Source organism: Stegostoma tigrinum, unplaced genomic scaffold (assembly GCF_030684315.1).
Source record: "Stegostoma tigrinum isolate sSteTig4 unplaced genomic scaffold, sSteTig4.hap1 scaffold_191, whole genome shotgun sequence".
Taxonomy (NCBI): domain Eukaryota; kingdom Metazoa; phylum Chordata; class Chondrichthyes; order Orectolobiformes; family Stegostomatidae; genus Stegostoma; species Stegostoma tigrinum.
Genome location: NW_026728130.1, coordinates 168,452 through 189,532, shown reverse-complemented (window position 1 = coordinate 189,532; position 21,081 = coordinate 168,452). Strand labels below are relative to the sequence as shown.

At 65.6% G+C, this 21,081-nt stretch overlaps 1 long non-coding RNA gene across 1 annotated transcript in view; it reads left to right on the top strand.

The window, feature by feature from the left end:
* LOC132207873 (uncharacterized) overlaps positions 1-19,971 on the top strand; it is a 170,932-nt gene extending 150,961 nt beyond the window's left edge. The window contains exon 3 of the long non-coding RNA XR_009443942.1: positions 19,816-19,971. This is a non-coding gene — a long non-coding RNA (uncharacterized LOC132207873). The remainder of the gene's footprint in view (positions 1-19,815) is intronic.
* The last annotated feature ends 1,110 nt before the right edge of the window (positions 19,972-21,081 follow it).

Sequence of the window (21,081 nt, the reverse complement as noted above, 5' to 3'; positions counted from 1 at the left end):
CCCCCGCAGTCCTGCCCCGCTGTCAGGGACTTGCCCCTGCAGCCCTGACCCTTTCACTGCAACTGTCCCCCCGCAGCCCTGATCCAGTCACTGCGCCTTGCCCCCCGCATCCCTGACCCGCTGACAGGGACTTGCCCCTGCAGCCCTGACCCGCTCACTGCGACTGGCCGCCTGCAGCCCTGATCCGCTCACTGTGACTTGCGCCCCGCAGACCTGTCCCGCTCACTGCGACTGGCCCCCTGCAGTCCTGACCCACTCACTGCGCCTTGCCCCCCGCAGACCTGTCCCGCTCGCTGCGACTTGCCCCCCGCAGTCCTGACCCGCTCACTGCGACTGGCCCCCGCAGCCCTGACCCGCTCACAGGGACTGGCACCCCGCAGCCCTGACCCGCTCACTCGACTTGCCCCCGCAGACCTGTCCCGCTCACAGCGACTTGCCCCCCGCAGTCCTGACCCGCTCACTGCGACTTGCCCCCTGCAGTCCTGAACCGCTCACTGCGACTTGCCCCCCGCAGTCCTGACCCGCTCAGAGGGACTGGCCCCCGCAGCCCTGACCCGCTGACAGGGACTTGCCCCCCGCAGCCCTGACCCGCTGACAGGGACTTGCCCCCCGCAGCCCTGACCCGCTCACTGCGACTTGCCCCCCGCAGACCTGACCCGCTCACTGCGACTTGCCTCCCGCTGTCCTGTCCCGCTCACTGCGACTTGCCCCCCGCTGTCCTGTCCCGCTGACAGGGACTGGCCCCCGCACCCCTGACCCGCTCACAGCGACTCGCCCCCGCAGCCCTGACCCGCTCACAGGGACTTGCCCCCCGCAGCCCTGACCCGCTCACTGCGACTTGCCGCCCTCAGTCCTGACCCGCTCACTGCGACTTGCCCCCTGCAGTCCTGAACCGCTCACTGCGATTTGCCCCCTGCAGTCCTGACCCGCTGACAGGGACTTGCCCCCCGCAACCCTGTCCCGCTGACAGGTACTGGCACCCCGCAGCCCTGACCCGCTCACTGCGACACTGCCCCCCGCAGCCCTGACCCGCTCACTGCGACACACCCTCCGCAGACCTGACCCGCTCACTGCGACTTGCCCCCCGCAGTCCTGACCCGCTCACTGCGACTTGCCCCCTGCAGTCCTGACCCGCTCAGAGGGACTGGCCCCTTGTGCCCTGACCCGCTCACTGCAACTTGCCCCCCGCAGCCCTGACCCGCTCACAGGGCCTGGCCCCCGCAGCCCTGACCCTCTCACTGCAACTTTTTCCCCGCAGTCCTGTCCCGCTGACAGGGACTTGCCCCTGCAGCCCTGTCCCGCTCACTGCGACTTGCCCCCCGCAGTCCTGACCCGCTGACTGCGACTTGCCCCCCGCAGCCCTGACCCGCTCACACGGCCTGGCCCCCGCAGCCCTGACCCTCTCACTGCAACTTTTTCCCCGCAGTCCTGTCCCGCTGACAGGGACTTGCCCCCGCAGCCCTGACCCGCTCACTGCAACTTTCCCCCCGCAGCCCTGACCCGCTCACACGGCCTGGCCCCCGCAGCCCTGACCCTCTCACTGCAACTTTTTCCCCGCAGTCCTGTCCCGCTGACAGGGACTTGCCCCCGCAGTCCTGACCCGCTGACTGCGACTTGCCCCCTGCAGTCCTGTCCCGCTGACAGGGACTGGCCCCCGCAGCCCTGACCTGCTCACTAGACTTGCCCCCCGCACACCTGACCCGCTCGCTGCGACTTGCCCCCGCAGACCTGTCCCGCTCACTGCGACTTGCCCCCCGCAGTCCTGACCCGCTCACTGCGACTTGCCCCCTGCAGTCCTGACCCGCTCAGAGGGACTGGCCCTCGCAGCCCTGACCCGCTCACTGCAACTTTCCCCCCGCAGCCCTTACCCGCTCACAGGGCCTGGCCCCCACAGCCGTAACCCGCTCACAGGGACTGGCCCCTGCAGCCCTGAGCCGCTCAGAGGGACTGGCCCCCGCAGCCCTGACCCGCTCAGAGGGACTGGCCCCCCGCAGCCCTGACCCACTTAGTGCGAGTTGCTTCCCGCAGACCTGACCCGCTCACTGTGATTTGCCCCCCGCAGTCCAGACCCGCTCACTGCGACTTGCCCCCCGCAGTCCTGTCCCGCTGACAGGGACTTGCCCCCGCAGCCCTGACCCGCTCACTGCGACTTGCCCCCCGCAGTCCTGACCCGCTCACTGCGACTTGCCCCCCGAAGTCCTGTCCCGCTGACAGGGACTGGCCTTCCGCAGCCCTGACCCGCTCACTGCGACACTGCCCCCCACAGCCCTGACCCGCTCACTGCGACTTGTCCCCCTCAGACCTGACCGGCTCACTGCGATTTGCCCCCCGCCGCCCTGACCCGCTCACTGCGACTTGTCCCCCTCAGACCTGACCGGCTCACTGCGACTTGCCCCCCGCAGCCCTGACCCGCTCACTGCGACACACCCCCCGCAGACCTGACCCGCTCACTGCGACTTGCCTCCCGCAGCCCTGACCCGCTCACTGCGACTTGCCCCCTGCAGTCCTGACCCGCCCAGAGGGACTGGCCCCCGCAGCCCTGACCCGCTCACTGCAACTTTTTCCCCGCAGTCCTGTCCCGCTGACAGGGACTTGCCCCTGCAGCCCTGACCCGCTCACTGCGACTGGCCCCCTGCAGCCCTGATCCGCTCACTGCGACTTGCGCCCCACTGCCCTGACCCACTCACTCCGCCTTGTCCCCCGCAGACCTGTCCCGCTCTCTGCGACTTGCCCCCCGCAGTCCTGTCCCGCTGACAGGAACTTGCCCCCCGCAGTCCTGTCCTGCTGACAGGGACTGGCCCCCGCAGCCCTGACCCGCTCACTGTGACACTGCCCACCGTAGCCCTGACCCGCTCACTGCGATTTGCCCCCCGCTGCCCTGTCCCGCTCACTGCGCCTTGCCCCCCGCAGCCCTGACCCGCTCAGAGGGACTGGCCCCGGCAGCCCTGACCCGCTCAGAGGGACTGCCCCCCGCAGCCCTGACCCGCTCACTGCGACTTGCCCCCCGCAGTCCTGACCCGCTCAGAGGGACAGGCCCCCGCAGCCCTGACCCGCTCCCGGACTGGCCCCCGCCGCCCTGACCCGCTCACAGCGGCCGGCCTCCGCTGCTCTGACCCGCTCACAGCGGTCAGCCCCTACAACCCGGTCCCGCTCACAGCGTAATGCCCCCCGCAGCCCTGTCCCGCTCAAAGCGACTTGCCCCCGCAGCCCTGTACCACTCACAGCGTATTGCCCCCTGCAGTCCTGACGCGCTGACAGCGACTTGCCCCCGCAGCCCTATCCCGCTCAGAGCGTATTGCCCCCCACAGCCCTGACCCGCTCACAGCGACTTGCCCCCTGCAGCCCTGTCCCGTTCACAGCGACTTGCCCCCTCAGTCCTGACCCGCTCACGGGGTCTGGTCCCCGCAGCCCTGACCCGCTCCCGGACTGGCCCCCGCAGCCCTGTCGCGCTGACAGGGACTGGGCCCCGCCTCCCTGACCTGCTCACAGCGGCCTGTCCCCGGCAGCCCTGTCCCGCTCACAAGGATTGAGCCCGGCCGCCCTGACCCGCTCGCAACGGCCTGCCCCCGCCGCCCTGACCCGCTGGCAGAGACCGGGCCCCGCCGCCCAGACCCGCTCACAGCGACTTGCCCTCCGCAGTCCTCTCCCGCTCGCAGCGGCCTGCCCCCTGCAGTCCTGACCCGCTCACAGCGTATTGCCCCCTGCAGTCCTGACCCGCTCGCAGCGGCCTGGGCCCTGCAGCCCTGACCCGGTCACAGCGTATTGCCCCCTGCAGTCCTGACCCGCTCACAGCAGCCTGCCCGCTCAGTCCTGACCCGCTGGCAGGGACAGGACCCCGGCACCCTGACCCGCTCACAGCAGCCTGCCCCCGCTGCCCTGACCCGCTTGCAGCGGCCTGGGCCCTGCAGCCCTGACCCGGTCACAGCGTATTGCCCCCTGCAGTCCTGACCCGCTCACAGCAGCCTGCCCGCTCAGTCCTGACCCGCTGGCAGGGACAGGACCCCGGCACCCTGACCCGCTCACAGCAGCCTGCCCCCGCTGCCCTGACCCGCTTGCAGCGGCCTGGGCCCCGCCGCCCTGACCCGCTCACAGCGGCCTGTGCCCCGCAGCCCTGACCCGCTGGCAGGCACCGGGCCCGCTGCCCTGACCCGCTCACAGCGTTCTGGGCCCCGCAGCCCTCTCCTGCTCACAGGGACCCTGGCCCCGCCGCCCTGACCCGCTCGCAGTGGCCTCGGCCCCGAAGCCCTGACCCGCTCACAGCGTATTGCCCCCTGCAGTCCTGACCCGCTCACAGCGGCCTGCCCGCTCAGTCCTGACCCGCTGGCAGGGACAGGACCCCGGCACCCTGACCCGCTCACAGCAGCCTGCCCCCGCTGCCCTGACCCGCTTGCAGCGGCCTGGGCCCTGCAGCCCTGACCCGGTCACAGCGTATTGCCCCCTGCAGTCCTGACCCGCTCACAGCAGCCTGCCCGCTCAGTCCTGACCCGCTGGCAGGGACAGGACCCCGGCACCCTGACCCGCTCACAGCAGCCTGCCCCCGCTGCCCTGACCCGCTTGCAGCGGCCTGGGCCCCGCCGCCCTGACCCGCTCACAGCGGCCTGTGCCCCGCAGCCCTGACGCGCTCACAGGAACTGCGCCCCGAGGCCCTGTCCCGCTCACAGCGACCTGCCCCCGCCACCCTGACCCGCTGGCAGGCACCGGGCCCGCTGCCCTGACCCGCTCACAGCGTTCTGGGCCCCGCAGCCCTCTCCTGCTCACAGGGACCCTGGCCCCGCCGCCCTGACCCGCTCACAGCGTATTGCCCCCTGCAGTCCTGACCCGCTCACAGCGGCCTGCCCCCGCCGCCCTGACAGGCTCGCAGCGGCCTGCCCCCGCCGCCCTGTACCGCTTGCAGCGGCCTGGGCCCCGCCGCCCTGACCCTCTTGCAGCGACTTGCCCCCGCAGCCCTCTCCGCTGACAGCGACTTGCCCCGCAGCCCTGTCCCGCTGACAGGGACTTGCCCCGCAGCCCTGACCCGCTAACAGGGACTGGCCCCCGCAGTCCTGACCCCCTCTCAGGGACTGGCCCCCGCAGCCCTGTCCCGCTGACAGCGACTTGCCCCTGCAGCCCTGACCCGCTAACAGGGACTGGCCCCCGCAGTCCTGACCCCCTCTCAGGGACTGGCCCCCGCAGCCCTGTCCCACTCACAGCGGCTGGCCCCCGCAGCCCTGACCCGCACACAGCGACTGGCCCCCGCAGTCCTGTCCCGCTCACAGCGTACTGCCCCCCACAGCCGTGTCCCGCATGCAGGGTCTGGCCCCCGGAGCGCTGACCCGCTCACAGGGACTTGGCCCCGCAGCCCTGTCCCGCTCACAGGGACTGGCCCTCAGCAGTCCTGACCCGCTCACATCGACTTGCCCCCCTGCAGTCCTGTCCCGCTCACAGCGGACTCGGCCTCGCAGCCATGTCCCGCTCACAAGGTATTGCCCTCCGCAGCCGTGTCCCGCTCACAGGGACTTTCCCCCGCAGCCCTGACCCGCTCACAGGGCCTGGCCCCCAGCAGTCCTGACCCGCTCACAGCGACTTGCCCCCCGCAGTCCTCTCCGGCTCACAGCGTACTGCCCCCTGCAGCCGTGTCCCGCTCACACGGTCTGGCCCTTGGAGCCCTGACCCGCTCACAGGGACTTGGCCCCGCAGCCCTGTCCCGCTCACAGGGACTGGCTCCCGCAGCCCTGTCCCGCTCACAGGGACCAGGCCACGCAGGCCTGACCTGCTCATAGGGGCCTGGCCCCGCCGCCCTGACCCGCTGACGGGGACCAGGCCCCCCAGCCTTGACCCGCTCACAGCGACCTGGGCCCCGCAGCCCTGTCCCGCTCACAGCGCCCTGCCCCCTTCGCCTTGACCCGCTCACAGCGGCCTGACCCGTGCCCCGGAGCCCTGTCCCGCTCACAGCGCCCTGCCCCCTGTGCCCTGACCCGCTCACAGCGGCCTGGGCCCTGAAGCCCTGACCCGCTCACAACGGCTTGCCCCTGCAGCCCTGTCCCTCTGACAGGGACTGGGCCTCCCAGCACTGTCCTGCTCACAGGGACTGGCCCCCGCAGCCGTGACCCACGCACAGCGTACTGCCCCCCGCAGCCCTGTCCCACTGACAGGGATGGGCCCCGAAGCCCTGACCCGCTCACAGCGGCTTGCCCCTGCAGCCCTGTCCCGCTCACAGGGACTGGGCACCGCAGCCCTGTCCCGCTCACAAGGTATTGCCCCCCGCAGCCGTGTCCCGCTCACAGGGACTTGCCCCCGCAGTCCAGACCCGCTCACAGCGACTTGCCCCCAGCAGTCCTCTCCCGCTCACAGCGTACTGCCCCCTGCAGCCGTGTCCCGCTCACAGCGTCTGGCCCCCGGAGCCCTGTCCCGCTCACAGGGACTGGCTCCCGCAGGCCTGGCCTGCTCACAGCGGCCTGGGCCCCGCCGCCCTGACCCGCTCACAGCGTATTGCGCCCCGCAGCCCTGAAACGCTCACAGCGTATTGCCCCCTGCAGCCCTGTCCCGTTCACAGCGAGTTGACCCCTCAGTCCTGACCCGCTCACAGCGGCCTGCCCCCGCCGCCCTGACCCGCTCACAGCGGCCTGCCCCCGCAGCCCTGACCCGCTCACAGGGACTGGCCCCCGCAGCCCTGTCCCACTGACAGGGACTGGCTGCCGCAGCCCTGTCCCGCTGACAGGGACTGGCTCCCGCAGCCCTGTCCCGCTCACAGGGACTTGCCCCCGCAGCCCTGTCCCGCTCACAGGTACTGGCCCCCGCAGCCGTGCCCCGCTCACAGGGACTAGCCACCGCAGCCCTGACCCGCGCACAGGAACTGGGCCCTGCAGCCCTGACCCGCTCACAGGGACTGGGCCCCGCAGCCGTGTCCTGCTCACAGCGGACTGCCCCCCGCAGCCGTGTCCTGCTCACAGCGGACTGCCCCCCGCAGCCGTGTCCCGCTCACAGCGGACTGGGCCTCGCATCCATGTCCCGCTCACAGGGACTGGGCCCCGCAGCCCTGTCCCGCTCACAGGGACTGGGCCCCGCAGCCCTGTCCCGCTCACAGGGACTGGCCCCACAGCCCTGACCCGATCACTGGGACTGGGCCCCGCAGCCATGTCCCACTCATAGCGTACTGCCCCCCGCAGCCCTGTCCCGCTCACAGGGACGAGCCACCGCAGCCCTGACCCGCGCACAGGAACTGGGCCATGCAGCCCTCTCCCGCTCACAGGGACTGGGCCCCGCAGCCCTGTCCCACTCACAGGTACTGGCCCCCGCAGCCGTGTCCCGCTCACAGGGACTGGCCCTCAGCAGTCCTGACCCGCTCACAGCGACTTGCCTCCCGCAGTCCTGTCCCGCTCACAGCGGACTGGGCCTCGCAGCCATGTCCCGCTCACAGGGACTGGGCCCCGGGGCACTGTCCCGCTCACACCGACTGGCTCCCGCAGCCCTGACACACTAACAGGGACTGGCCCCCGCAGCCCTGACCCGCTCACAGCGTACTGCCCCCCTCAGCCGTGTCCCGCTCACAGGGACTGGGCCCCGCAGCCCTGTCCCGCTCACAAGGTATTGCCCTCCGCAGCCGTGTCCCGCTCACAGGGACTTTCCCCCGCAGCCCTGACCCGCTCACAGGGCCTGGCCCCGAGCAGCCCTGACCCGCTCACAGCGACTTGCCCCCCGCAGTCCTCTCCGGCTCACAACGTACTGCCCCCTGCAGCCGTGTCCCGCTCACAGGGTCTGGCCCTTGGAGCCCTGTCCCGCTCACAGGGACTGGCTCCCGCAGCCCTGTCCCGCTCACAGGGACCAGGCCACGCAGGCCTGACCCGCTCATAGGGGCCTGGCCCCGCCGCCCTGACCCGCTGACGGGGACCAGGCCCCCCAGCCTTGACCCGCTCACAGCGACCTGGGCCCCGCAGCCCTGTCCCGCTCACAGCGCCCTGCCCCCTGTGCCCTGACCCGCTCACAGCGGCCTGGGCCCCGAAGCCCTGACCCACTCACAAGGTATTGCCCCCCGCAGCCGTGTCCCGCTCACAGGGACTTGCCCCCGCAGTCCAGATCCGCTCACAGCGACTTGCCCCCCGCAGTCCTCTCCCGCTCACAGCGTACTGCCCCCTGCAGCCGTGTCCCGCTCACAGTGTCTGGCCCCCGGAGCCCTGACCCGCTCACAGTGGCCTGGGCCCCGAAGCCCTGACCCGCTCACAGCGTATTGCCCCCTGCAGTCCTGACCCGCTCACAGCGGCCTGCCCCCGCCGCCCTGACAGGCTCGCAGCGGCCTGGGCCCCGAAGCCCTGACCCGCTCACAGCGTATTGCCCCCTGCAGTCCTGACCCGCTCACAGCGGCCTGCCCCCGCCGCCCTGACAGGCTCGCAGCGGCCTGGGCCCCGCCATCCTGACCCGCTTGCAGCGGCCTGGGCTCCGCTGCCCTGACCTGCTCGCAACGCCCTGCCCCCTTCGCCTTGACCCGCTCACAGCGGCCTGACCCGCGCCCCGCAGCCCTGTCCCGCTCACAGCGCCCTGCCCCCTGTGCCCTGACCCGCTCACAGCGGCCTGGGCCCCGAAGCCCTGACCCGCTCACAGCGGCATGCCCCTGTAGCCCTGTCTCTCTGACAGGGACTGGGGCTCCCAGCACTGTCCCGCTCACAGGGACTGGCCCCCGCAGCCGTGACCCACGCACAGCGTACTGCCCCCCGCAGCCCTGTCCCGCTCACAGGGACTGGGCCCCGCAGCCCTGTCCCGCTCACAAGGTATTGCCCCCCGCAGCCGTGTCTCGCTCACAGGGACTTGCCCCCGCAGTCCAGACCCGCTCACAGCGACTTGCCCCCAGCAGTCCTCTCCCGCTCACAGCGTACTGCCCCCTGCAGCCGTGTCCCGCTCACAGCGTCTGGCCCCCGGAGCCCTGTCCCGCTCACAGGGACTGGCTCCCACAGGCCTGACCTGCTCACAGCGGCCTGAGCCCCGCCGCCCTGACCCGCTCACAGCGTATTGTGCCCCGCAGCCCTGAACCGCTCACAGCGTATTGCCCCCTGCAGCCCTGTCCCGTTCACAGCGAGTTGACCGCTCAGTCCTGACCCGCTCACAGCGGCCTGCCCCCACCGCCCTGACCCGCTCACAGCGGCCTGCCCCCGCCGCCCTGACCCGCTCACAGCGGCCTGCCCCCGCAGCCCTGACCCGCTCACAGGGACTGGCCCCCGCAGCCCTGTCCCACTGACAGGGACTGGCTGCCGCAGCCCTGTCCCGCTGACAGGGACTGGCCCCCGCAGCCCTGTCCCGCTGACAGGGACTGGCTCCCGCAGCCCTGTCCCGCTGACAGGGACTGGCTCCCGCAGCCCTGTCCCGCTGACAGGGACTTGCCCCCGCAGCCCTGTCCCGCTCACAGGTACTGGCCCCCGCAGCCGTGCCACGCTCACAGGGACTAGCCACCGCAGCCCTGACCGGCGCACAGGAACTGGGCCCTGCAGCCCTCTCCCGTTCACAGGGACTGGGCCCCGCAGCCCTGTCCCGCTCACAGGTACTGGCCCCCGCAGCCGTGTCCCGCTCACAGGGACTGGCCACTGCATCCCTGACCCGCTCACACCGTACTGTCCCCCGCAGATGTTTCCTGCTCATAGTGTCTGGCCCCCGCAGCCCTGACCCGCTCACAGGGACTGGGCCCCACAGCCCTGACCCGCTCACAGGGACTGGGCCCCGCAGCCGTGTCCTGCTCACAGCGGACTGCCCCCCGCAGCCGTGTCCTGCTCACAGGGACTAGCCACCGCAGCCCTGACCCGCGCACAGGAACTGGGCCCTGCAGCCCTCTCCTGTTCACAGGGACTGGGCCCCGCAGCCCTGTCCCGCTCACAGGTACTGGCCCCCGCAGCCGTGTCCCGCTCACAGGGACTGGCCACTGCATCCCTGACCCGCTCACACCGTACTGTCCCCCGCAGATGTTTCCTGCTCATAGTGTCTGGCCCCCGCAGCCCTGACCCGCTCACAGGGACTGGGCCCCACAGCCCTGACCCGCTCACAGGGACTGGGCCCCGCAGCCGTGTCCTGCTCACAGCGGACTGCCCCCCGCAGCCGTGTCCTGCTCACAGCGGACTGCCCCCCGCAGCCGTGTCCCGCTCACAGCGGACTGGGCCTCGCATCCATGTCCCGCTCACAGGGACTGTGCCCCGCAGCCCTGTCCCGCTCACAGGGACTGGGCCCCGCAGCCCTGTCCCGCTCACTGGGACTGGGCCCCGCAGCCATGTCCCACTCATAGCGTACTGCCCCCCGCAGCCCTGTCCCGCTCACAGGGACGAGCCACCGCAGCCCTGACCCGCGCACAGGAACTGGGCCATGCAGCCCTCTCCCGCTCACAGGGACTGGGCCCCGCAGCCCTGTCCCACTCACAGGTACTGGCCCCCGCAGCCGTGTCCCGCTCACAGGGACTGGCCCTCAGCAGTCCTGACCCGCTCACAGCGACTTGCCTCCCGCAGTCCTGTCCCGCTCACAGCGGACTGGGCCTCGCAGCCATGTCCCGCTCACAGGGACTGGGCCCCGGGGCACTGTCCCGCTCACACCGACTGGCTCCCGCAGCCCTGACACACTAACAGGGACTGGCCCCCGCAGCCCTGACCCGCTCACAGCGTACTGCCCCCCTCAGCCGTGTCCCGCTCACAGGGACTGGGCCCCGCAGCCCTGTCCCGCTCACAAGGTATTGCCCTCCGCAGCCGTGTCCCGCTCACAGGGACTTTCCCCCGCAGCCCTGACCCGCTCACAGGGCCTGGCCCCGAGCAGCCCTGACCCGCTCACAGCGACTTGCCCCCCGCAGTCCTCTCCGGCTCACAACGTACTGCCCCCTGCAGCCGTGTCCCGCTCACAGGGTCTGGCCCTTGGAGCCCTGTCCCGCTCACAGGGACTGGCTCCCGCAGCCCTGTCCCGCTCACAGGGACCAGGCCACGCAGGCCTGACCCGCTCATAGGGGCCTGGCCCCGCCGCCCTGACCCGCTGACGGGGACCAGGCCCCCCAGCCTTGACCCGCTCACAGCGACCTGGGCCCCGCAGCCCTGTCCCGCTCACAGCGCCCTGCCCCCTGTGCCCTGACCCGCTCACAGCGGCCTGGGCCCCGAAGCCCTGACCCACTCACAAGGTATTGCCCCCCGCAGCCGTGTCCCGCTCACAGGGACTTGCCCCCGCAGTCCAGATCCGCTCACAGCGACTTGCCCCCCGCAGTCCTCTCCCGCTCACAGCGTACTGCCCCCTGCAGCCGTGTCCCGCTCACAGTGTCTGGCCCCCGGAGCCCTGACCCGCTCACAGTGGCCTGGGCCCCGAAGCCCTGACCCGCTCACAGCGTATTGCCCCCTGCAGTCCTGACCCGCTCACAGCGGCCTGCCCCCGCCGCCCTGACAGGCTCGCAGCGGCCTGGGCCCCGAAGCCCTGACCCGCTCACAGCGTATTGCCCCCTGCAGTCCTGACCCGCTCACAGCGGCCTGCCCCCGCCGCCCTGACAGGCTCGCAGCGGCCTGGGCCCCGCCATCCTGACCCGCTTGCAGCGGCCTGGGCTCCGCTGCCCTGACCTGCTCGCAACGCCCTGCCCCCTTCGCCTTGACCCGCTCACAGCGGCCTGACCCGCGCCCCGCAGCCCTGTCCCGCTCACAGCGCCCTGCCCCCTGTGCCCTGACCCGCTCACAGCGGCCTGGGCCCCGAAGCCCTGACCCGCTCACAGCGGCATGCCCCTGTAGCCCTGTCTCTCTGACAGGGACTGGGGCTCCCAGCACTGTCCCGCTCACAGGGACTGGCCCCCGCAGCCGTGACCCACGCACAGCGTACTGCCCCCCGCAGCCCTGTCCCGCTCACAGGGACTGGGCCCCGCAGCCCTGTCCCGCTCACAAGGTATTGCCCCCCGCAGCCGTGTCTCGCTCACAGGGACTTGCCCCCGCAGTCCAGACCCGCTCACAGCGACTTGCCCCCAGCAGTCCTCTCCCGCTCACAGCGTACTGCCCCCTGCAGCCGTGTCCCGCTCACAGCGTCTGGCCCCCGGAGCCCTGTCCCGCTCACAGGGACTGGCTCCCACAGGCCTGACCTGCTCACAGCGGCCTGAGCCCCGCCGCCCTGACCCGCTCACAGCGTATTGTGCCCCGCAGCCCTGAACCGCTCACAGCGTATTGCCCCCTGCAGCCCTGTCCCGTTCACAGCGAGTTGACCGCTCAGTCCTGACCCGCTCACAGCGGCCTGCCCCCACCGCCCTGACCCGCTCACAGCGGCCTGCCCCCGCCGCCCTGACCCGCTCACAGCGGCCTGCCCCCGCAGCCCTGACCCGCTCACAGGGACTGGCCCCCGCAGCCCTGTCCCACTGACAGGGACTGGCTGCCGCAGCCCTGTCCCGCTGACAGGGACTGGCCCCCGCAGCCCTGTCCCGCTGACAGGGACTGGCTCCCGCAGCCCTGTCCCGCTGACAGGGACTGGCTCCCGCAGCCCTGTCCCGCTGACAGGGACTTGCCCCCGCAGCCCTGTCCCGCTCACAGGTACTGGCCCCCGCAGCCGTGCCACGCTCACAGGGACTAGCCACCGCAGCCCTGACCGGCGCACAGGAACTGGGCCCTGCAGCCCTCTCCCGTTCACAGGGACTGGGCCCCGCAGCCCTGTCCCGCTCACAGGTACTGGCCCCCGCAGCCGTGTCCCGCTCACAGGGACTGGCCACTGCATCCCTGACCCGCTCACACCGTACTGTCCCCCGCAGATGTTTCCTGCTCATAGTGTCTGGCCCCCGCAGCCCTGACCCGCTCACAGGGACTGGGCCCCACAGCCCTGACCCGCTCACAGGGACTGGGCCCCGCAGCCGTGTCCTGCTCACAGCGGACTGCCCCCCGCAGCCGTGTCCTGCTCACAGGGACTAGCCACCGCAGCCCTGACCCGCGCACAGGAACTGGGCCCTGCAGCCCTCTCCTGTTCACAGGGACTGGGCCCCGCAGCCCTGTCCCGCTCACAGGTACTGGCCCCCGCAGCCGTGTCCCGCTCACAGGGACTGGCCACTGCATCCCTGACCCGCTCACACCGTACTGTCCCCCGCAGATGTTTCCTGCTCATAGTGTCTGGCCCCCGCAGCCCTGACCCGCTCACAGGGACTGGGCCCCACAGCCCTGACCCGCTCACAGGGACTGGGCCCCGCAGCCGTGTCCTGCTCACAGCGGACTGCCCCCCGCAGCCGTGTCCTGCTCACAGCGGACTGCCCCCCGCAGCCGTGTCCCGCTCACAGCGGACTGGGCCTCGCATCCATGTCCCGCTCACAGGGACTGTGCCCCGCAGCCCTGTCCCGCTCACAGGGACTGGGCCCCGCAGCCCTGTCCCGCTCACTGGGACTGGGCCCCGCAGCCATGTCCCACTCATAGCGTACTGCCCCCCGCAGCCCTGTCCCGCTCACAGGGACGAGCCACCGCAGCCCTGACCCGCGCACAGGAACTGGGCCATGCAGCCCTCTCCCGCTCACAGGGACTGGGCCCCGCAGCCCTGTCCCACTCACAGGTACTGGCCCCCGCAGCCGTGTCCCGCTCACAGGGACTGGCCCTCAGCAGTCCTGACCCGCTCACAGCGACTTGCCTCCCGCAGTCCTGTCCCGCTCACAGCGGACTGGGCCTCGCAGCCATGTCCCGCTCACAGGGACTGGGCCCCGGGGCACTGTCCCGCTCACACCGACTGGCTCCCGCAGCCCTGACACACTAACAGGGACTGGCCCCCGCAGCCCTGACCCGCTCACAGCGTACTGCCCCCCTCAGCCGTGTCCCGCTCACAGGGACTGGGCCCCGCAGCCCTGTCCCGCTCACAAGGTATTGCCCTCCGCAGCCGTGTCCCGCTCACAGGGACTTTCCCCCGCAGCCCTGACCCGCTCACAGGGCCTGGCCCCGAGCAGCCCTGACCCGCTCACAGCGACTTGCCCCCCGCAGTCCTCTCCGGCTCACAACGTACTGCCCCCTGCAGCCGTGTGCCGCTCACAGGGTCTCGCCCTTGGAGCCCTGACCCGCTCACAGGGACTTGGCCCCGCAGCCCTGTCCCGCTCACAAGGTATTGCCCTCCGCAGCCGTGTCCCGCTCACAGGGACTTTCCCCCGCAGCCCTGACCCGCTCACAGGGCCTGGCCCCGAGCAGCCCTGACCCGCTCACAGCGACTTGCCCCCCGCAGTCCTCTCCGGCTCACAACGTACTGCCCCCTGCAGCCGTGTGCCGCTCACAGCGTACTGCCCCCCTCAGCCGTGTCCCGCTTACAGGGACTGGGCCCCGCAGCCCTGTCCCGCTCACAAGGTATTGCCCTCCGCAGCCGTGTCCCGCTCACAGGGACTTTCCCCCGCAGCCCTGACCCGCTCACAGGGCCTGGCCCCGAGCAGCCCTGACCCGCTCACAGCGACTTGCCCCCCGCAGTCCTCTCCGGCTCACAACGTACTGCCCCCTGCAGCCGTGTCCCGCTCACAGGGTCTGGCCCTTGGAGCCCTGACCCGCTCACAGGGACTTGGCCCCGCAGCCCTGTCCCGCTCACAGGGACTGGCTCCCGCAGCCCTGTCCCGCTCACAGGGACCAGGCCACGCAGGCCTGACCCGCTCATAGGGGCCTGGCCCCGCCGCCCTGACCCGCTGACGGGGACCAGGCCCCCCAGCCTTGACCCGCTCACAGCGACCTGGGCCCCGCAGCCCTGTCCCGCTCACAGCGCCCTGCCCCCTGTGCCCTGACCCGCTCACAGCGGCCTGGGCCCCGAAGCCCTGACCCGCGCACAGCGGCTTGCCCCTGCAGCCCTGTCCCTCTGACAGGGACTGGGCCTCCCAGCACTGTCCCGCTCACAGGGACTGGCCCCCGCAGCCGTGACCCACGCACAGCATACTGCCCCCCGCAGCCCTGTCCCACTGACAGGGATGGGCCCCGAAGCCCTGACCCGCTCACAGCGGCTTGCCCCTGCAGCCCTGTCCCGCTCACAGGGACTGGGCCCCGCAGCCCTGTCCCGCTCACAAGGTATTGCCCCCCGCAGCCGTGTCCCGCTCACAGGGACTTGCCCCCGCAGTCCAGATCCGCTCACAGCGACTTGCCCCCCGCAGTCCTCTCCCGCTCACAGCGTACTGCCCCCTGCAGCCGTGTCCCGCTCACAGTGTCTGGCCCCCGGAGCCCTGACCCGCTCACAGTGGCCTGGGCCCCGAAGCCCTGACCCGCTCACAGCGTATTGCCCCCTGCAGTCCTGACCCGCTCACAGCGGCCTGCCCCCGCCGCCCTGACAGGCTCGCAGCGGCCTGCCCCTGCCGCCCTGAACCGCTTGCAGCGGCCTGGGCTCCGCTGCCCTGACCCGCTCGCAGCGCCCTGCCCCCTGCGCCTTGACCCGCTCACAGCGGCCTGAACCGCGGCCCGCAGCCCTGTCCCGCTCACAGCGCCCTACCCCCTGTGCCCTGACCCGCTCACAGGGACTGGGCCCCACAGCCCTGACCCGCTCACAGGGACTGGGCCCCGCAGCCGTGTCCTGCTCACAGCGGACTGCCCCCCGCAGCCGTGTCCTGCTCACAGCGGACTGGGCCTCGCATCCATGTCCCGCTCACAGGGACTGGGCCCCGCAGCCCTGTCCCGCTCACAGGAACTGCCCCCCGCAGTCCTGTCCCGCTCACAGCGACTTGCCCCCCGCAGTCCTGTCCCGCTCACAGCGACTTGCCCCCCGCAGTCCTGTCCCGCTCACAGCGGACTGGGCCTCGCAGCCCTGTCCCGCTCACAGGGACTGGCCCCACAGCCCTGACCCGCTCACAGGGACTGGGCCCCGCAGCCCTGTCCCACTCACAGGTACTGGCCCCCGCAGCCGTGTCCCGCTCACAGCGACTTGCCCCCCGCAGTCCTGTCCCGCTCACAGCGACTTGCCCCCCGCAGTCCTGACCCGCTCACAGCGACTTGCCCCCCGCAGTCCTGTCCCGCTCACAGCGGACTGGGCCTCGCAGCCATGTCCCGCTCACAGGGACTGGGCCCCGCAGCCCTGACCCGCTCACAGGGACTGGCCCCCTGCAGCCCTGACCCGCTCACACCGATTTGCCCCCTGCAGACCGGTCCCGCTGACAGGGACTTGCCCCCGCAGCCCTGAGCCGCTCACATGAACTGGCCCCTGCAGCCCTGTCCCGCTCACAGCCATTTGCCCCCTGCAGTCCTTTCGCGCTCACAGGGACTGTCCCCCGCTGCCCTGACCCTCTCACAGGGACTGACCCCCGCAGCCCTGACCCTCTCACAGGGACTGGCCCCCTGCAGTCCGACCCGCTCACATGAACTGGCCCCCGCAGTCCTGTCCCGCTCGCAGTGATTTGCCCCCTGCAGTCCTTTCGCGCTCACAGGGACTGGCCCCCGCTGCCCTGACCCTCTCACATGGACTGGGCCCTGCAACCCTGACCCGCTCACAGCGATTTGTCCCCCGCAGCCCTGACCCGCTCACAGCGATTTGCCCCCTGCAGTCCTGTCCCGCTGACAAGGACTGACCCCCTGCAGTCCTGACCCGCTCACAGGCTCTTGCCCCCACAGCCCTGATGCGCTCACAGCGATTTACCCCGCAGCCCTGTCCCGCTCACTGTGACTTGCCCCCTCAGCCCTGACCTGCTCACAGCGACTTGCCCCTCCTTCCTGATCTGCTCACAGGCGCTTGTTCCCTCCGTCGTAACCCGCTCACAACGACTTGTCCCCTCTGTCCTGACCCGCTCACAGCGTCTTGCCTCCCATCCCTCTTAGACAGGTCACCCCTTGCTCAGAAACGGTCCCAATTATCCATGAACCGGAAACCCTGCCCCCTGTGCCAGCTCCTTAACCATGCATTCATCTCACCTATCTTTCTATGACTTAGCTCACTAACATGTGGCACTCATGGCAACCCATAAATTATTACCCTCTGGGTCCTGCCTTTCAGCCTCTTTGCTAACTCCTTGTACATAGTCCGCAGGATGTCATCCCTCTTTCTGCCCATGTCATTGGTACCAACGTGCCCCATGGCCTCTGGCTGCTCACCCTCCCCTTTAAGAATTTGTTGCAACCAATCAGAGATGTCCTTGACCTTGCACCAGGGAAGCAACACGCAGCCCTGGTGTCTCAAATGTGGCGACAGAATCTATGCCCCCAACGAATGAGTCTCCAACCACACTCGCTCACTTGGATTTGCCTTACTCTGTCCCACAGCAGGGTGGTTTGCACTATGGACCTGGCTACTGCTGATTATATAACTGACCCAGTTTAGTTTTAGATCAGTGTTAACCTTGGTTTAGTGGATAGCTGAGCACCTCAGTAGTCGACAATACAGGAGAAATACATTATAAGCTGACAGATTCTGTGACAGTCAAGAACAAGCACTGAATTGTTCTGACCTCATTTCCAACACCTGGCCCGTAGCCTTGCATGGCTTGGATTGCACTTGCACATTAAAAAAAAATGTAACGATGATGTGAGGGGAAGGACATGGAATTTTTTTGATATGGTCATATTCTCTCTTGTTGGAGCTGATTGCTGCTTAGCACTTGTATGGTGCAAATGTAACTTATCCTTTATCAGGCCAAGCCTGATCGTTGTCCAAGTCTCACTGTATTTTCTCATCGTTGACTTAATGTTGGTTCGGCTCAACAGTGTTGTACATACCCTGCCTATTCTGAAACTCTACCACTTAATATTAAGTCTAATAAAGACAAGTATCCAATCTGCCTTCCAAACCACTTCAACGACCTGGTCCATTACATTGGGGGATCAACAGGCATACACATCAAGATCTTGAGATCTCTCTGATCATTGGTGCTTGTGAGGTCCCTATGATTCATCATGGGCTCCAAGATCTGATTGTGCTGTGTCACCTAATCCTTATCCCATTTGTCCTTACATGAAATGATGTTCACAAACGCTTCTCAAAAATTCTTCCCAATCCTACTTTTTGCAATCATGACACAGGTGAGCATAAAACTTGGAACACGACAGCAACAGGAATGTGCCCTTTGGCCCACCATGTTGGGCCAAACATGACAACAAATGAAATAATCCCTTCTGCCTGTCCTTGATCCATAGTCCTCCATTCCTTGCAGATTCGTGCACTTAACTAAAAGTCCCTTTTAAATGCTTTCATCGTATCTGCATCCACTACCACCCCGGGCAATGTATTCCACACTTTTAACATGCTCAGTGTGAAATATTTGCCCCTCACATCTCTTTTGAACTTCCCCCCTCTCAGCTTAAATGCATGCCCCCTAATAGTGGACGCTTCAACTCCGGGGGAGAAATTTTCTGACCGTTAGCTGTATTTATGTAACTCCTAATTTTATAGACTTCTATCAAGCCTGCCCTCAGCTTCTACTGCTCCAGAGAAAACGAAGAGTTTTTCCAGCTCCTCCTCCTCGTTCATACCCTCTATTCCAGTCAGCATGCTGGTAAATCTCTTCTGCACCCTGTCCAAAGCCTGCACGTCCTTAGTGTAATGTGGCGGCCAGAATTGAATGCAATACTCTGTGTGGTCTCACCAAAGTCTTGTAAAGCTGCAATGTGACATCCTGACTCTTGCACTGAGTACCCCTATGAATAAAGGCAAGCATGCGATATGCCTTCTTGACCACCCTATCTACTTGTGTGGCTACTGTCAGGGAGTTATGGTCTAGGACCCCAAGATCCCTCTGGACATCACTGCTGTTTGGGGTCCTGCCATTAACTGTATCCCTTTCCTGAACACTTGGTCTCCTAAAATGCAACACCTCATGCCTGCCCAGATTAAATTCCATTGGCCATTTCTCCGCTCGTGTTTGCAATTGGTCTGTATCTTGCTGTGTCCTTTGACAACCTTCCATGCTGTCCACAAGTCCACTGGTCCTTATATCATCTGCAAACTTCCTAATCCCCTGTCTACATTTGCAACCAAGTCATTTACATATATCACAAACAGCAGAAATCACATCGATGCGGAACACCACTCGTCACTGAGCTGCAGCCAGAAAAACAGCTTTCCACCACTGAGACGGCAAGAACTGTAGATGCTGGAATCAGAGATAACCAAGTGTGGAGCTGGAGGAACGCAGCAGGTCAGGCAGCATCAGAGGAACAGGAAAGCTGACATTGTTGATGCTGCCTGGCCTGCTGTGTTCCTCCAGCCCTATACTGTGTTCTCTTTGTAAGCCTTCCACCGCTACCGTCTGCCTTATATGGGCAGGCCAAGTCACCACGGATCTCATGGATCTTAATCTTCTGGATGAGCATACCATGAGGGACCTTGTTGAAAACCTTCGTAAAATCCATGTATATGTTATCAACTGTTCTACCCGAATTGATCACCCTTGTCACCTCCGTGAAAACTTCAACTGACTTGGTAAGACATAACCTGCCCCGCATAATGCCATGCTGGCTGTCCCTTATTAGCCCATACCTTTGAGACATGAGACACTCACCAGTCTGTAGTTTCCTGGAAAGTCCCCGTTTTCCTGCTTGAACAGAGGAACAACTTTATCCACTCACCAGTCTCCGCAACCCCTCCAGTGCCTGGCAAGGATATCAGATCCTGTTGAAAGTGGTGTGTTGATGCATTTGTGTCATGATTGTGTTTTGTTTGAGCCCTAACATTCAAAGCAGTTTAAGAATGTCTTTGTGCAGCAGGCGAGGTGTGATGAGACTGAGCCTTCATACAATTGCAAGATGTTGAAAATTTGCCATTATTTATGAAAACAGTGATAAATTTCCATGATCAACATTTCTGTTACACTGCAATGATTATCCCGTGGCATGTAAAATCAGAAAGATACGATAAAATGAGACTGGGTCATATGCAGGGAGAATGTTTGCCTTTCATGTCAATAGAAATAGTGAAATATTTCCGTGAATCTAAAAGTCACTTTTCCGTTCATTGAAGGACACAATCATCGCCTTGGAAGCTTCATCATGATACTACTTTGCATTTCTGAAGAGGGGAGAAGAAATCAATATGCAAATTCAATTCCATGGTTTTGGAAGTCCCATTGAGAACACGATTCCTTTGCGCCAGCACAATGCTCTGACCGAGAAAGAATTGAAGGTGAGTTTGTAGTTTAGAAGATCGCAGCAATTTATGCATCAACTTCTTCATCGATAATGTTCCATTGCTTTCAAACTGCATTTTCCACTCTGCAAGATAATAACTGTTAGAACAAGCAACAGTATCGGTAGATGGTCTATGGGGAATGCAATGTTACAAAACCCAATCCATTCAACCACATATTTCAGATATGTCAACAAATTAAATATTCCAGCACAGGATAAAACAAGGAAGATGAGAGTGAGGAGGCAATAGCTCTGATGACAAAAGAACAGAAATTTACCTTTCTCCATTCGAGCAAAAAAGCAGGCACACAAATAAATAATCATCTAAAAACGCACGTGTGCAACGGAGGCGACAGGGGGACTAAGAATGCCGAATTGTTGTCATGCGTATTGCTGAAAGGATGATTGAAACAGAATCTGTGGTAAATTTGTTGAAATACAGATGATGCATCTCAGGATGTTGGAGGAAGAAGATTTATGGACTGAGGCAAATTGTATTGCCCTTTTCAGGAGTTATTAGGTTCATAATGAATTGAAAGACTTCCTTCCGTGCTGAAAGCCTTAGTTTAGTTGCAGCTGGATCACAATTTCTGTTCCTGGTAGTATTTAGCAAACTGTTAAAAGTGAATGTCACTGCACAGAATTCCAAACATGACTCCAATCAGTAGAGAAAATATCCAAGGGGTGTGATGAGTTGTATCCTCTCATGTTGAACAATGCAGCTACAGATACAATGGAGGCACTGATGATAATCTTCCAAGAATCCTTAGATTGTGGAAAATTCTCAGAGGATTGAAAGATTGTGAACATAACACCATTATCACAAAGATACTTCGACAAAATAGCAAGCCAGTATTGCCAATTTAGGTCAATCTGGGTAGATGTTCATGCCAGCAATGAAAGATGAAATAACAGGGTACTGAGTGTGCTGTAACATCCTACAGAGTTAACATCCTTTTATAAAGGGGAAATAATACTTGACAAACTTGCTACAGTGCTTTGAGAAGGAAACAAACATTACTGATGAAGGACCGCCAGTTGATGTAGTACATTGAGATTTCAACAAAGCATTTGATAAGGTACAGCTCATAAGGTGTCT